Here is a 15709-nt window from a genome sequence, read left to right as displayed (position 1 = left end):
AACACCCATAATATAGAGGCATCAATTAATCAATTATATATATTGAGCACTTTCTATGTGCAGAGCAGTGTATTAAGCCCTTGGGGGAGTACAATATAAGAGTTGATAGACATATCAAGCTACCCTCCTTGATTTTTCCCATAGTAACGCCCTTTCAGTGCCATTTTGGACTGCAGTTTTCTTTCCCTATTGTGGTTCTTCCAGTTTGAGTATCTGCCTAGCAGATCTGCTGTGTTCAGTTCTCTTTCCAAGATCTGTTCTTTCTCAAAAGCTGAAGTCACTTTCTTTACTCAACAAGAAAAGATGTAACCATTAAGTTGGAGAAGAGTGTAGACATGCTTAAAAGGGACTGTAGGATGGAGAGGAGAAATCAAATGGAGGTAGGGAAAGGGAATTTGAGCTTTCTCTTCAGGAGCCCCAAAATGATTTTAAACTTGCCTGGATGTGGTGGTTCTGATGGGATCTAAATCTTCGATGAGCAAATTGTTTTTTGCCAAGGCCTAGTGGAAACAGCATGGGTCTGGAAGTCAGGAGGCTTTGGACTCTTAATACTGGCTCTGCCCCTTGTCTGCTGTGAGACCTTGGGCAAATCATTTAATTCATTGAGCCTCAGTTTCCTCATCTGTAAAATGGTCATGAAATATTTACTCAATCATATTTATTGAGCGTTTTTTTTGTGTGCAGAACACTGTACTAAGTGCTTGGGAGAATACAATGTAACAGTCACATTCCCTGCCCATAATGTGCTTTCCATCTACAGTCTCTCTTCCCTTTAGGCTGTAAGTGCTGTGTGGGACAGGAACTATTTGATCTGTTAGTATAACTACTCAGGTCTTAGCACAGCATTTAGCACATAGTATGTGCTTAACAAACAACACACTTCTTGTTACTGTTATCATTACTATTATTTCCACTGGTGAGTATCCCTCTCCTGAAAAATAGACCAGATATCTCCCCATTTCTCCACTCCCATTCCATATACTCCTGCTATGTGGTTACAATGATATCAGAATATTACCCACCCCACCTTATTCAAAGAAAAAAGAGAAGACAAAGATGAGTTAAAAACAAGAATATTGTCTATTGGTCTTTTCTCCTTAGCATGGAACTTTTTAAAAGAATGGAATTTTATTTTTTGTTCAGATGGCAAATAATGCTTATTTAATGGTGATGCATTACCCAGGAATAACTGTATAAGAAGTTTCCAAAAAGCATTTAGCATGAAGCAATACTTCATAAAAAGAACTGCAGCAGTACTGATTTAACATTCAACCTACATTTTGTTTGGTGAAGCGTTTATGGCTTCTACTCAAGACAAGAGAAATAACAAGGAAAGAGTATGTCTGTGACTCCAGAACATTTTATGACTCAAATAAAAAAAAAAAGCAGATCTGTTAGCTATTGCCAACTTTTAAAATATGGATTCCATTTGTCTTTATTACAGCCTATTCCCATTGTGCATTTCCCCCCTATTTATTAATTTTCATATGTGACTATTAAACAGAGATATGTGCCTACTGGAAGCAGTCAAAGCTATTTCAAGAAACATTTAAAAAGGAAAAAAAAAAACCCAATGCATCCTGTTTCTATTCAGTCCCAGGCAAGATGAGAGCTTATACTTTAAAATTCCCATACTTATAGGCACCCACGCAGTCCAAATAATATGTCCCACCAAATCTATAATGATCATGATGACTCATAGATATGTGATTCCTCTTTTATTAAGAAATATAAAATAAGCTCCAGGAAATCCAATATAAATGAGCTGCTTGTCTCGGTAGTATCATAAAACACAGATTCTGGTAGATACGTTTTGATTCTGTCACCCCTGATAATCTCAGGGCTTACTTCCTACTGGTGATAAATTAGTCTCTAAAACCAGATTGGTGGTGTTAGTGCTCTCCCCATCCCAGAAGTTCTCCACGAAGGGAGGCCTCCAGGTAAAATTGTAAGGGTTTCACATTTTGACATTCAGATGATACCTCTCATCTAGGGGAAGCAGCGTGGCTTAGTGGAAAGAGCCTGGGCTTCGGAGTCAGAGGTCATGGGTTCGACTCCCGGCTTTGCCACTTGTCAGCTGTGTGACTGTGGGCAAGTCACTTAACTTCTCTGTGCCTCAATTACCTCATCTGTAAAATGGGGATTAACTGTGAGCCTCACGTGGGACAACCTGATTACCCTGTATCTACCCCAGCGCTTAGAACAGTGCTCGGCACGTAGTAAGTGCTTAACAAATGCCAACATTATCTTCTTACTCAAATGACCTATTGTGCTAGAATATAAACTCATTAGAGTGTCAGCTCCTTGTGAGTAGGAAACTGCTACTTCTCTGTTTTGCACCTCCCCATGGATAATCAATAAATACTGTTTCTAATGAGTTTGGAGGTTGAAGGCCCAAAGACTTTTTCCAGAAGGGTGGTGTGGTCCAATGGAAAGAGCATGGGCTGGAGAGCCAGAGGACCTGGGTTCTAATCCTAGCTTGACTTGCTGTATGACCTTAGTCAAGTCTCTTAACTTGTCTATGCCTCAGTTCCCTCATGTGCAAAATGGGGATTCAATTCTTGTTCTCCCTTCTATTTAGATTGAGTCCCATGTGGTACCTGATTATCTTCAGTCTACCCTGGTGCTTAGGACAGTCTTTGACACACAGTAAATACTTAACTATTACTAATATTATCATTCTTGTTAGTAATGATAATATTAAGTGTTTCCCAGCAAGGTAGGGATAATACTGAAAATAGGAACGAAATTAAGGAATATGGTTAAGAAGTTGTAGTAACATTTATTGCATACGCTTTGATGCAGTGCAATTTGCTAAACGTTTGGAAAGTACAGGACAAAGAAGTGACAAGTTCACTCCCCAAAAGGGGCTTACATTCTAATGACTCTTTTTGGAGTATGTGGTATGCCCCGACACTAAATAGTTGGGAGGAGTTGAGATAAGTAGAAGATGATGACTTCCGTGGAAATGCCTCAATTCCCAGGAGTTGGTGGTTGCGACCTGTGGGAGTATCATGGATACATTTACTCAACAGCTGCCCTGGGAACCCTGTATCTGGTGCTTTCCTGTTATCCCTAGCACTTACTGGCCCCTTAAAATATAATCAAACTGATTATGGCTACTGGATGTATATAAAGGAACAAATATGTCAACTAAACACACATTAGGGAAAGTTAGAGGTGCCCTTTGTGTTTGAAGATGCCACTACAGTAGTTGAATTTGATCCATGTGAGCAGGCAAAGCTGAAGACAGGTTTGCACTGTTAACTGCAAAGTGCAGGAAGCGCTCAAATATTGGTTGATTGAGCTGCCTTCAGTAAGTGGGGAGTGGGAAGCCTGCTACCTTAGTGTTTTGGTTTTTTTATTTGGTATTAGTTAAGTGCTTACAATGTGCCAGGTACTGTACTAAGCACAGGGGGGTAGATACAAGCTAATTATATTGGAAACAGTCCATGACCCTTGTAGGGCTCACAGTCGTAATCGCCACTTTACATATGAGGTAACTGATGCACAGAGAAAGTGACTCAACCAAGTTCACAGAGTAGACAAGTGGTGGAGCTGGGATTAGAACTCAGGTCCTCTGACTCCCAAGCCCATTCTTTTTCCACTAGGCTGCTTCTTAAAATAGTTTTCTAGAACTATTGAATAGTGAACAAATAATACAAATAACACATATTGCTTACCTATAAGAAGCTTACATTCTAATGTGGTAGTTGGACCTGTTTTAGAAAAGTTGCACTGGAGATGGTGTTTTTGGTTTCTCTCCTTCCTTCATATACACCAAAAGAAGGTGCCAGAGCTGACAGTCTGAAAGCTGCCACTGATTTAAGCCAGCCTGGAAAATCAGCCCATGCAGGACATGGAAAAAGAAATCAGGGTGGCGCTAATGAAAATCACGCATCAGGCAATGGATCAAATAGAAAACTGACCCAAGGCCTAATGAAAATCGGAGAACTAAAATGTATAAACCTTCCTCCTATTGCCTTTCTATTTGTCTTAATGTGAATCTGGATTGGTGGGGAAATTTTGGTTTCAGGTTTAGACTTCCCTATTGTCCAAGTAATTCAGGCAAAAGTAGGCCCGTTTTCTTTTATGAGGTAGATATCTTGGTCAAAAGTGTTATTTTGGGGCCTGAAATAGCTGATTAATTTGATAGCATGTGGCAGGGTCTCTTATGTGTGCTAGTCACTTGGTTTGTTTGATTTGGAAGGGCCTTTGCTATGGTCTGCAGAGGCACAGATGTCTGTTGGGCCCGGTTTTGCCTGTCTGCCTCAATATCTCCCATGTTCAGTCAGTGGCATTTATTGAGCTCTTACTGTGTGTAGAGCACTGTACTAAACACTTGGGAGAGTACAATGTAACAGTTGGTAAACACAATCCCTGTCCATAAGTAGCTTGCAGTCTAGAATGTTCCTAGGGCATGAATCTTAGAAAAACTCAGCACACAGAAAACCCTCAACATTTCCCTGCCCTCCTCTCCGCAATGGACCCCTTTTCCCTCCAGCAACAACCCTGGTGTATAGACTCTACCCTTTTCCTAGTGAGATGGGGAGAAAGATATTGTGGCAATGTTAATCTGTTGGCCCACTCAAGCTTGTCCCTGTTTTCAAGACTGCCTCTGCATCGCCTGATCTATGTGATACCTTTTTTAAAAGTTATTTTTTTAAGCACTATGTTGTACATTGAACTAAGCACTGAGACAGATGATAGCCAGATCGTGCTCAGATATTCAGAAGCCTTTGATTAAAGAGAGCAAGCCTCTGCTCTTGCTGCAAACCTGTTTTTTCTGTTAGTATTCCTTATGGACAGGGACTTTGTCTACCAAAGCTGTTGTACTCTCTCAAGCACTTAGTACAGTGCTTTGCAAATGAAGTGCTCAAATGATTAAACGCTCACCAGTCCATTGCCATGTTGACTACTTTGAAACCTCACTGTGCCTCTATGAGAATTAGCATGGCTTAGTGGAAAGAGCACTAAGGAGTGTATATCTTGGTAGTTGGATTTTTATGAGGAAAGAGCATTGGTGAGGAGCATGGGAGCAGAGTGACAAAGAATACCTTGGGAGGTGATGTATGAGATGTACCTAAAGCAGCATTAAATCAACTGGGACCTCCAAATCTATTTAAATCCTCACATAACCTATTCAGCTGTTCTCCATAAATCATAATTCTTGTTTTTTTAAAAAAATGTAGCTCATCTTCCTTTTGGGGCTTCTCTCGCTCCCCGGGGTTATGTTCTTGGACGCAGTGTTAAGTTAGAGGTATAAAGAGTGTCTTTGCTAAGAAAAAAGAACACATCCTATCACCAGAATAGTTGGGGGATGGGGCTAAGGCCTGGAGTTGAAGTGAGGGAAGAAGGGAGGGAGGAAATGATGGTGAGGCCAAATCCAAACACCCTTGGAAAGGTTTGCAACTCCAAAGTGAAGGTGGAACTGGCAAATGTCTGAAGTGGGAACAACTTGGAAGGTTGGAAGGGTTTTACAATATTTCCTGGAGTACAGCAAACAGAGTAGGTTTTCCTACTTTGTAGGCCTAGCAGGTTCTCTCTTATTCAAGGCAAATAGGACAGATTGGATTTGGGAACAGAAAAGTTGATTCAAAAGTTATCAAAACCTAATGGTTTGTTTTGGCTGGGTTTGATATCCATGATATTTTCTAAAAAATGGGATCTGTTTCAAGGTATCTCAGATGAGTTCTAGTTCACTGAGGATTATTCAGGGGCATATATGTGTGTGAGTGAGTTTCTGCTTCTGTTCCCTTGTCCATCCTCAACTCATACATGTAGTTAATCTTTGAACGTTTGGGCTCTGATGATCCAATTAATAGGTTATCCATTTCTAGTTGGAGGTCTTAAATTGTGAACTCCTTGAAAGACTGGGACTGACTTGATGGCCATGTATTTCCCTCAGCCCTTAGCACAGTGATTGCTGCATTGTAAAGCCTGAGTTCCATAATTACTGGCTTTAGGCCTCTTGATTTTTTTTTTCTCCATTTCTCTCTCTGCCCTCCTGTGTACCCCTGCCAGAAGTTGGGAAAGGAGGCGAAGGGAAATGAAACTTAAATTAGGCAATATAAAGTGTATGGTGGGGAAAGATGTTAACACTATTGGTTAAAATGAGGGCTGGGGATTACCAGAGTATCAATATCAATGATAACATTTACTGTTAGAGCTGATGTTATTTGTCATGCATTTATCGGTCCATTCCAAGGAATGTGGCTCTGTGGATTTATCTATTCTACTCACATTTTGGATTTCTTTTATCCAGTCTATGGATTGTGGTTCTGCAGATTTATCCCAAGAAGGCAAAAGAGAAAATAGTTCCAGGCATTGCAAATATCAAATATAACAGGACAAGAAGGGGCAGCTTCTTGTGTGCACAATATGGCTGGGACTGAAGGTCCATTGGCCTTTTCAGTCACACTCACCATGGAAGGAGAAAGTCACCTTTGGGTATTTTTGAATATGAAGGTAATTTACTGTGTGCATATATATGTATATGTGGATTTATCCTGTCTATAATATTTGTGGACTTTATCCATTTTAACTCTAGCCTCCCAAACCATTGATAATGTAGCCCTACTGGGTAGAAGGAATAACCTCAGACAGGCAGTGTTGGCTTCAAGATCCTAAGGATGCCATCGAGGGTAACATCTTCTAATGGTCCATCCAGTCCATCTAGATGGAGCACTAACAGATATTTGGGAGGAATCAAATGGTATTTGCTGTCCATGAATCTATCCTCCCTGATAGGTGTTTCTCTTCTAATAGTCATAACGTTTTCCCCTAATAATCCACCATGGATTAATCATTTGTGACTCTAGATAAACCTTTCTTGAGCCTTATAGCATTCCTAAGTTTTACCTTGAATAACCCATGGTGGACCAACTATTCCTACAATATCTAAACCCTTTTTGATTTTACTATTTTCTTCTGTTTTCTTTTGTTCAAGGCTTCTTTCACATAACATAATTCAGAAACTTGAATAACCACAATTCTCCTGTGGCAAAGAAATGCTCAATGTTCCATGAGACACCACTTTGTGGTGGCTAAGAAATCTAATCATTCCCCTCATGAAACTAGTGATAAGGAAGTGAAAGAAAGTTTGGGTCCAAAGTGCCTAGATACCACCAGCTTTCAAATACAAACAGAGGTTCTCTCTTCCCCTCTCTCCTTTTCCTGTCTCTGTTCCCTCTCTCCCTACTATTATAATTATTCTATTTATATATTGAGTGCATACTTTATGAAAAGTACTGTATTAAATGCTTGGTTAAATTCAAGATTGTGTTCCTCCTTCCCTTTCCCCATTTCTCCTTTCCCCTTTTGTTCTCTTGCCTGCATCATGTTTCCTCTTCCCCGCAAAAGATTTTCAAATTACCCAACTACTGAAAACATTTCTGCCAGGTAACATGTTCTGGATTTTGAAGTGACTACTATCACTTGGGAACTTTCTGCTTGACTTTTTGATTATTTGTCTTATGGAAGTAAACAATGAAAAGAATAATGGTGGTATTTAAGTGCTTACCAATGCCAAACTTGGTAAATAACAGTGCAATCAGATCAGACACAGTCCCCGTTCCAGATAGGGCTCACAGTCTAAGGGGGAGGGTGAGCAAGTAACGAATTGCCATTTTCCAGATGAAGAAACCAAGGCCCAGAGATAGTAAGTGATTTTGCCCAAACTCTCACACAGGAGAGTGCAGGCCTCCTGATTTCCAGAAGTTACTCTTTTCACCAGGTCACACCGCTACTTAAAGTGACCAGAAATGGGGTTTCCGTAGGTGGGATGAAGTTACTCCTTGCCTCCTCTTCACACTAAGGTCCACTTTCCATGCTGCCTGAGGTGGATTCAGGTCCCTGCCTCTGCACACACTGCTCCTCTTCCCAGCCCTGCCACAGCTGTTTGACAGAGTTTGGAGGGGAGGGAGGATCGAGCTGTTGGGATGGCAAAGGTGATCTCCCGATTGTCCTGGGGTAGGCAGCGACTTGGGGTCCTGAACCACACAGATGTCCCCTTTACCCAGTTAAATCGGTTTTGGTCGGGGGAAGAATAATTCTGAGTGGATAAGCTGACCTGGGGCTAGAGCCTGAAGGATTTCATTTTCACTGGAGTCAATTTGGGTATTAATCCAGCTAGCACCAAAGGGTACTGATCAAACTTAATTGGGGTTGAGGCTGGGGCATCCCCTAGGTAGGGCATATCTCAGCTAATGCTGGCCTTGTCTTCCGTAAGCTCTTCTCCTAGTTGGAGAGTTTTAGGAGAGGGGATTTCAAGCACCTCTTTTTGAGAGTGGTTTGTACCAGCCAGAGGGATTTTCAGAGTGGAAGACTACCCCATGTGTTCTCTGGTGGGAGGATTTCTCCTGCAGGCTTTTTCATTCATTCATTCAATAGTATTTACTGAGCGCTTACTATGTGCAGAGCACTGTACTAAGCGCTTGGGATGAACAAGTTGGCAACAGATAGAGACAGTCCCTGCCATTTGACAGGCTTACAGTCTAATCGGGGGAGATGGACAGACAAGAACAATGGCAATCAATAGAGTCAAGGGGAAGAACATCTCGTAAAAACAATGGCAACTAAATAGAATCAAGGCGATGTACAATTCATTAACAAAATAAATAGGGCAATGGAAATATATACAGTTGAGGAGTGCTTTTGAGGAGTGCTGACCTTCAATTCTCCCTTGATGCAGGGCTTGACTTCCAGAATGGGGCCTCTAGTGGTGAGGGATGGGGAAACTGAGGAAAAGCAGCTGACTCTGAATGTGATGCTTAGGAGGACTGGGCTGCATTAGAAAATCAGTTACTCTGCCATCTTCCTTTCTTCTTCTCGACTCTCACAAAATATCTTAAAGCCTCATTTCTGCTTCCACATTCCAGTTCAAGCAAGTAGTTGAAATTCCAGAAGGTTGGATATTTGTTCGGACTCAGGAAGTGATGTGGGAATCCAGGGACCATTACTTTTCAGAGTAATTAAACTACTATTCTAAAGGCCAGGAAAGAGTGTTTTTGTTCACCCACTTTCCAATAGCATTCTTCAAGAAAAATATGCTTGTGAGCTCCTGGCCCCAAAATAAAAACACTCTATAAGAAGACAAGACACTGGACACTGATGAGGCTCTTAAAAATGGCCACAGTGTCCCAGAGCAAGAGGGATTTGAAGAAGGAGATTGTAACTCAGATTTTCATAAGAATAAAGCACACTTCTGAGCTTCTTGGGATTTTTCTGTGTGCAGAGTCCCCAGAACATGACTCAGATCACACATGACATTTTCTATTCACTCTTTTCTTTCAGGAACTGAAAAGTCTTTGTAAATGGATTCAAACTTGTTCCCCATCATTATCGTCTTATAAGAAAAAAGTGAATTACTGGACTTCGTGAAAGAGTATGAGAAAAAAAGCTGCCACTCTAGCAGAAAAGTGGCCAGACTTCCTCTTGCAAAATGCCTATCTTTTTAGGTGCTCCCATTACAGCGCAAGAAACAATCACAATCCTAGTCTACTTTTTGAACTCCTGTGGGGTGGGTCAATATCTACAGTTCTCCCCTCTGTAAAGATGAAGCAAGCATTGCCCAGGCGGGGTCAGTGACTTAGATAAGGTCAGAATGGGAATTTGGATCCTGAGTCCCAGACCTGGGGAAGTGCTGTAAAGTGGTCTAGCCCCATTCCCACCAATGGACCTACCAAATCACTTCTCCTCTTCTTCCTCCAGGAGGTAGCAGATCAATCATACTGTGTGCAGAGCACTGTGATAAGTGCTTGGGAGAATGTAATGCAACTAAGTTGGTAGACACACTCCCTTCCCACTAAAAGCTTATGGTTTAGAGGTGGAGACAGGCATTAATATAAATAAATTACAGATATATATGTAAATGCTGTGGGGCTGAGGGTGGGGTGAATACCAAGTGCCTAAAGGGTGCAGATCTGAGTACATAGATGACACAGAAGGGAGAGAGAGTCGGGGGGAAAAAAGTGGCCTAAGAGTGGAGTAAAGTTGCCTGGTTGAAAGAGCCCAGTTTGGTAATCAGAGGACCTGGGTTCTAAGCCCCACTCTACCACTTGACTGCTATGTGAACTTGGGCAAGTCACTAAACTTCTCTGTGTCTGTTTCATCTGTAAAATGGGGATTCAATACCAGTTTTCTCTCCTATTTACAATGTGTGAGCCCCATGTGGGGCAAAGATTGACGTAATTAACTTGTATTTAACCCAGAGCTTAGAATCGTGCTTGACATATAGTAGGTGCTTAGTACAATAATAATGAAGATAATTCTGATGATGACCATCATAATTATTAAGCAGAACTGAGGAAGCAGGGTTCTTTTCTGAAGAGAGACCCCAGGCTTAATGAAAGGATCTGTTTATGGAAAAGTGAAATCAAGCCATCACTGGTGTTTACTGAGTATCAGTTGAGGGCAGCACACTCTACTAAGTGCTTGGAGAAACAAAACCCAGCTTCCCTCCCTTTTAGGAGATTACACTCTATTAGGAGTTTACATAATCGATGTGGAAGAATACCAAGCCAGTGTTAATCTCACTAAGGCAATCAAACAATGTTTTAGCAGCAGATAAGGAGAAAGAGGTAAGGCACTTGACAGGGGCACCCATTCCCTGCTCGGGGCAGGTGGGTCCTTCTAGTTTCTATAGATTTTTATACCATCAATCCGCTGTTTGGAGTGCTTTCCATCTAAGTTTTTGCAGCCAGCCAATACTGTTGAAGAATTTAATCTACACATTTCTCCTCTCCTGTCTGGGTTTGGATCTGGGATCTATAGTTTTGGGCTCCTTGTCTTCTGTAACCTACATAAAAAGCCTCACTGTGGCCTTCAGGAGGTGACAGAAGGACATGGTTCACAAAAGGTACCAGATGCACCCACCTTCAGTTTAGCACTGTGTGCACCACCCGTTAGATGACACCACCACTTCTGCTGGCCCCTCTCAACAGACCTTGCAGTATTGCTGGGCTTCTCTCAACTCCTCCTGCCATTACATTTTCTTCCTGAAACAGGGTTAGCTTTAGGCTCTGGGACTCTGCTTAGGAGTCCCTTAAAAGAGGTCCTCAGCCCCTTTGACGTGAAGGTTAATTCAAAATAATACTGAATTTAAGGCAAGTACAGTCATCAGCCATCTCAATAGAATTTCCCCAGTAAAGTTCTACGGGTGATGGGAAATATGATTAATATGAAGCTTGGTCTTCAGAGGTTGGCCTTCCTAATGGCGTGGCTAATTCAATGGAAGTGTTCCATGTGAATCACTGAGTAGGGAAATAAGATTTATGAGCCGCCTTGATCATTTGTCAATCAGAGAAGTGGGAGAGGGAAATTATAAACAAGGAACCTTTTCATGACCTTCCAACTAATGACAGGCAAAGAAGGCCATTCACAATTTTTTTTTTTTGAGGGGAGGCCAGCCTGTATGCCTGATGCTAGAAGATATTCAATAATTCAGTCCCCTTTAGTCTGAAATGCTTCACCTTTTGGCTTCCTAATTAAGGAGGCTCTCTTGTTCTTCTCACCATGGTATCTCTCTGAAGTGATGCCAATGAAGACAGCAGGGTGCTCACAACTCCTGCTCACATGAAGCGTACACTCTAAAGGACAAAGCATGGAAGGTAACTATTCAAGACTTGTATCTTCCTAGCAAGGTAGGATTATAGAATTAGCCCTTGTTGCCATAACGAATTTGAAGTTCTTTTTGAGTTTTAAAACTTCCCACACTCTCCCCAAAGGATATAGAGTGTTTGTGCCCTATTCGTAAGCGGGGTCCCTGTCTCAAATCCAAATTTCATTGGTTCTCAATTTAAAAAGTGCAGGCCTGTTTTCAGCTCCGCAATCACAAATCAATAGCCAGGTTATTTTCTTAGGACTATTTTGAGTTTACTTGAAAGTATTTCTACAATCCATCGGTGGCATCAGGTACTTTGTGCAGAAACTGTACTAAGCCCTTGAGAGAGTACAGTGTAGTACGTAGACATGATCCCTGCCCTCAAGGAGCTTACTACAAGAGTTCTACAATCTCCAAGATGGTAAATTTCCTCTAAGCATCAAAGTTGGGGCAAGCTCTTCAGTAAATGACAGGAAGAAATAAAATTCTGTTTGGATGAAATAAAGCTAGAAGATATGATTTGAAATATCTTATAAGGCACTGGACAGGGACACCCATTCCCAGCTCAGGGCAGATGAGTCCTTCTAGTTTCTATAGATTTTTATACTTGGTTGCTTCCCCAACCTATAACTTATTTGAGTGTCTGTCTCACCTGCTAGATTGTAAACTCCTTGACTACAGGGATCTTGTCTACTAAATCTATTGTCCTCTCCCCAGGGCTTAGTGTAGTGGTCTAAATAGAGTGTTCAATAAGTATGCTTGATTGTCTAGTTGGAAGTTCTGGAGGCATTGGACACTACTATCTCTCCCTTTTCACCGTATCCACTCATGCTGCTGTCTCCCTCAGCAGTTATATGGGCAGCTCTGTGGCTACACCCTCCCAGGAAAACGTCTGTGGCAAGAGCCACCGTGGCCACCCAGCTCACATTTCTGCTTCCCCTGCTGCGAGATAAGCTCATTTCCTCTTGCTCTGCTGCAGCTCATTACGAGAGTTCTACCTGTAAGCTGTTGCTGAGTTCCCTAACAGTTCTTCCTGAAGCCCTAAGGGCTATTCATTCAGAAGTTAAAGACCCCCTGAAACCCTATGGTCTTACACCTAGGATGGGATTCCCAGTGTATTTAGCAATGCCAAAAGGTGGCTAAAGTGAGATCATGGTGGTGAAGAGGGTCCTTCATTTACGTTGGAGCTCCATAAAAGCAAAGATGCAATGGTGGGAGTAAAAAGAGGCATAAAGTTGAAAGTTTGAGTCAACATGGGTTCTGGTTCCACCTTTACCTACTCTACCATGTTCCCACCCTTCAGAGTAATCAATCAGTGGTATTTACTGAATGCTTATTGTGTGCAGAGCACTGTACTGAGCACTTGGGAAAGTACAATACAAGGAAGGAGGCATCTTCTGGGGAAGATATGGGTATGAGTGAGAGAAAAATCTCTCTGTAGATTTAGGCCCCTTTGCAATCTGAAGGCATTCTGGTTCAATCAGGGGACTTCCCTGCTGTAATCTCAATTGTGGTTTTTTAAGAGTTTATAGTGTGCCAAACACGGTGCTCAGCATTGGGGTAGGTAAAATAATAATGATGGTATTTGTTAAATGCTTACTATGTGCCAGGCATTGTTCTAAGCGCTAAGATAGCTACAAGATAATCGGGTTGAATACAGTCTCTGTCCCATATAGGGCTCACAGTCTTAATCCCCATTTTACAGATGAGGGAACTGAGGCACAGAGAAGTGAAGTGACTTGCCTTAAGTCACACAGCTGACAGGTGGCGGAGCCAGGATTAGACCCATGGCCTTGTGATTCCCAGGCCCGTGCTCTATCCACTAGGCCATGCTGCTTAAATCAGAATCAGTCATTTTCTCACAATGGGCATATGGTCTGAGAGTGGGAGAACAGGTATTTGACCCCCATTTTAGAGATGAGAAAACTGAGGCACAGAGAAGCTAAGGGACTTTCCCAAGTGACTTGCGAGTAGAGCTAGGATTAGAACTCTGATTACCTGACTCCCAGTACTGTGCTCTTTCTACTGTATGTCCCACTCTAAATATTCAGTTGCTCCTCAGCAAAGAAGATAAAGTGTTGCCTTTCCTTTTGGAAGGTTGGAGAACTGACCTGGGCCTGGGAGAGAGACTTCCCAATCAGCTTTAAAACGTCACAGATGAAACCCTAGTCCCTTTTAATCTCTGCTAAGCTTTAAAAACAGTTTGGGAGACATGTTGACGGCTCTCCACCCTTCCCCATGGACTTCTCCTCTTTTGCCAGAGGTAAAATTGTCTAGTAGAGGCTGTAAGGCCTAATGGAAAGTACATAGGTCTAGGAGTCAGAGACCCAGGTTCTATTCCCAGATCTACCATGCACCTGATGTGTGACCCTGGGCAGGTCACATAACCTCTCTGAGCCTCAGTTCTGTCATCTGTAAAATGCTGCTACTTGCTCTTCCTCCCTCGTAGACTGTGAACCCCCCATATTTAAAGAGGTTGTCTCTTAACCCAGTATTTATAGGGAACCTCACTAGGCCTCTCTAGAGGATTTAAATTAGAAAAAAAATCAGAATGCAAGTTACCCCCTTAAATTTAGATACCCTCACAAGTCAGTTTCTTGAGTATTCAGCTTTCTGGAGTCTTCTTTCCCATCCCTACTTGTGTTTAGCCAGGACAAGTAGAGCATGGCCTAGCCAAAATAACTGACTTTGGTGTCCTTGATATTCAGTTCTCATCTTTACTGCAAATATCATTTTACATATGACTTCATCTCAAGTTAAATATTTTAACACAGAAGATTTCTATTTAAAAATTACTGTCATAAGCCTTGTGTATCTTTAAAAAAGAGAAAGCAAAGGAAAAGGATTGCAGTCAACTTTCAACTGTTCAACTCTAAATTTTTCAGGCTCTTTGCTTTACTTTCCTTCTAATGTTTATCTTTAGGGCATTTCTCTGCTTACTGGCTTCTTTGCTAAGAGGGTGGGTGGGATTTCTATCAGTCAGTTTTTTCTATATAATTGATCAAAATTGGTGAGGAGAGAACTAATATAAGATGACATGGCTTTGGGGGTTTATAGGAGGATTCCGGTCTTCTGAGTTTCTCCTAGCCCCCATTAATATAGATAATTTAGAGCTGATTGTATATTGGGCATCGCCAATGTGCCCAGGATGGTCAGGAATTTGGCCCCTAACCCAGGCACCCAGAAGACATCCAGTGGGACTCCCAGAAGCCAGTGGCGAAGGTGGCAGCAGGGGTGGGAAGTCCAGCCCATGAAGTACCCACTGAGAGTGCCAAACTAGCAGCTTCAACTCTCTCCAAGTCTTCTACCTCTGTCAGTTCCTTCAGACCTGGAAAGGGCAGCTGATGTGGAAACTCTGGGCAGCCATGGTGGCGATGATGAGGACTGCCCCAGCTGCTGCCTCTTTTATCTGCCCCTGATGTTCTGTGTTGAGAGGGTTACATTTCTGTGAGTGTGGGCCCAAAGGTGTGTGGGTCCCTCAATCACCCTTTCTGTGAATCTCTTTCTGTCTCCTCTTCCTCTCTCTCACACTCACTCTCTCCTTTTTTTCCTTCTGTTTCCTTTGTTTGATTTTTCTTCCTGTGCCACTTGGAGCTCCGGGACCTACTTCAGTTTATTCATTGTGTTTCCTTAGACTGCAACCCCCTGAATGTTCTAAGCAGGGATCAGTACTAGGAGTGCAGCACATCTGATTTTTTTAAAATTAAATTTACATGCTTACTATGTGTCAAGCACTGTTCTAGCACTGGGGTCGATGCATATTAATTGGGTCAGGCACAGTCCCTGTCTCATATGGGACTCACATCTGATTTGGAGAAGACTGTTGTTTCTGGGGCTTCAGACAAGACTCTCTCAGTTTAAGGCAGGAGGATGGGGGAAAGAGCCAATTATTTAAACATCAAAATCTCTGCTCCTAGAGATGGGATTTGTGGGTGGAGTCTAATGTATCTCCTTCAGGTTTCTTTCATGACTTGGACTGGGGATGTTACCCCACAGTGCAATGGAAAAACTGGATTAAAAGGAACTAGAGGCAATCAGAACACTCTCAGACAATGATCAGCTGCAAGCAGGATATTTTTCAACTCTTTATTATGAGGCTTAATAGTT

At 42.1% G+C, this 15709-nt stretch overlaps 1 long non-coding RNA gene across 2 annotated transcripts in view; it reads left to right on the top strand.

Moving 5' to 3' along the window:
• Positions 1 to 15709, top strand: part of LOC114805719 — a 132254-nt gene that overhangs the window by 35251 nt on the left and 81294 nt on the right. The gene's annotated exons all lie outside the window — the stretch shown is intronic.

The sequence above is a fragment of the Ornithorhynchus anatinus genome, chromosome 19 (assembly GCF_004115215.2).
Source record: "Ornithorhynchus anatinus isolate Pmale09 chromosome 19, mOrnAna1.pri.v4, whole genome shotgun sequence".
Taxonomy (NCBI): Eukaryota; Metazoa; Chordata; class Mammalia; order Monotremata; family Ornithorhynchidae; genus Ornithorhynchus; species Ornithorhynchus anatinus.
The sequence above is the reverse complement of the archived record's forward strand: the minus strand, read 5'-3'. Positions and strand labels throughout refer to the sequence as shown.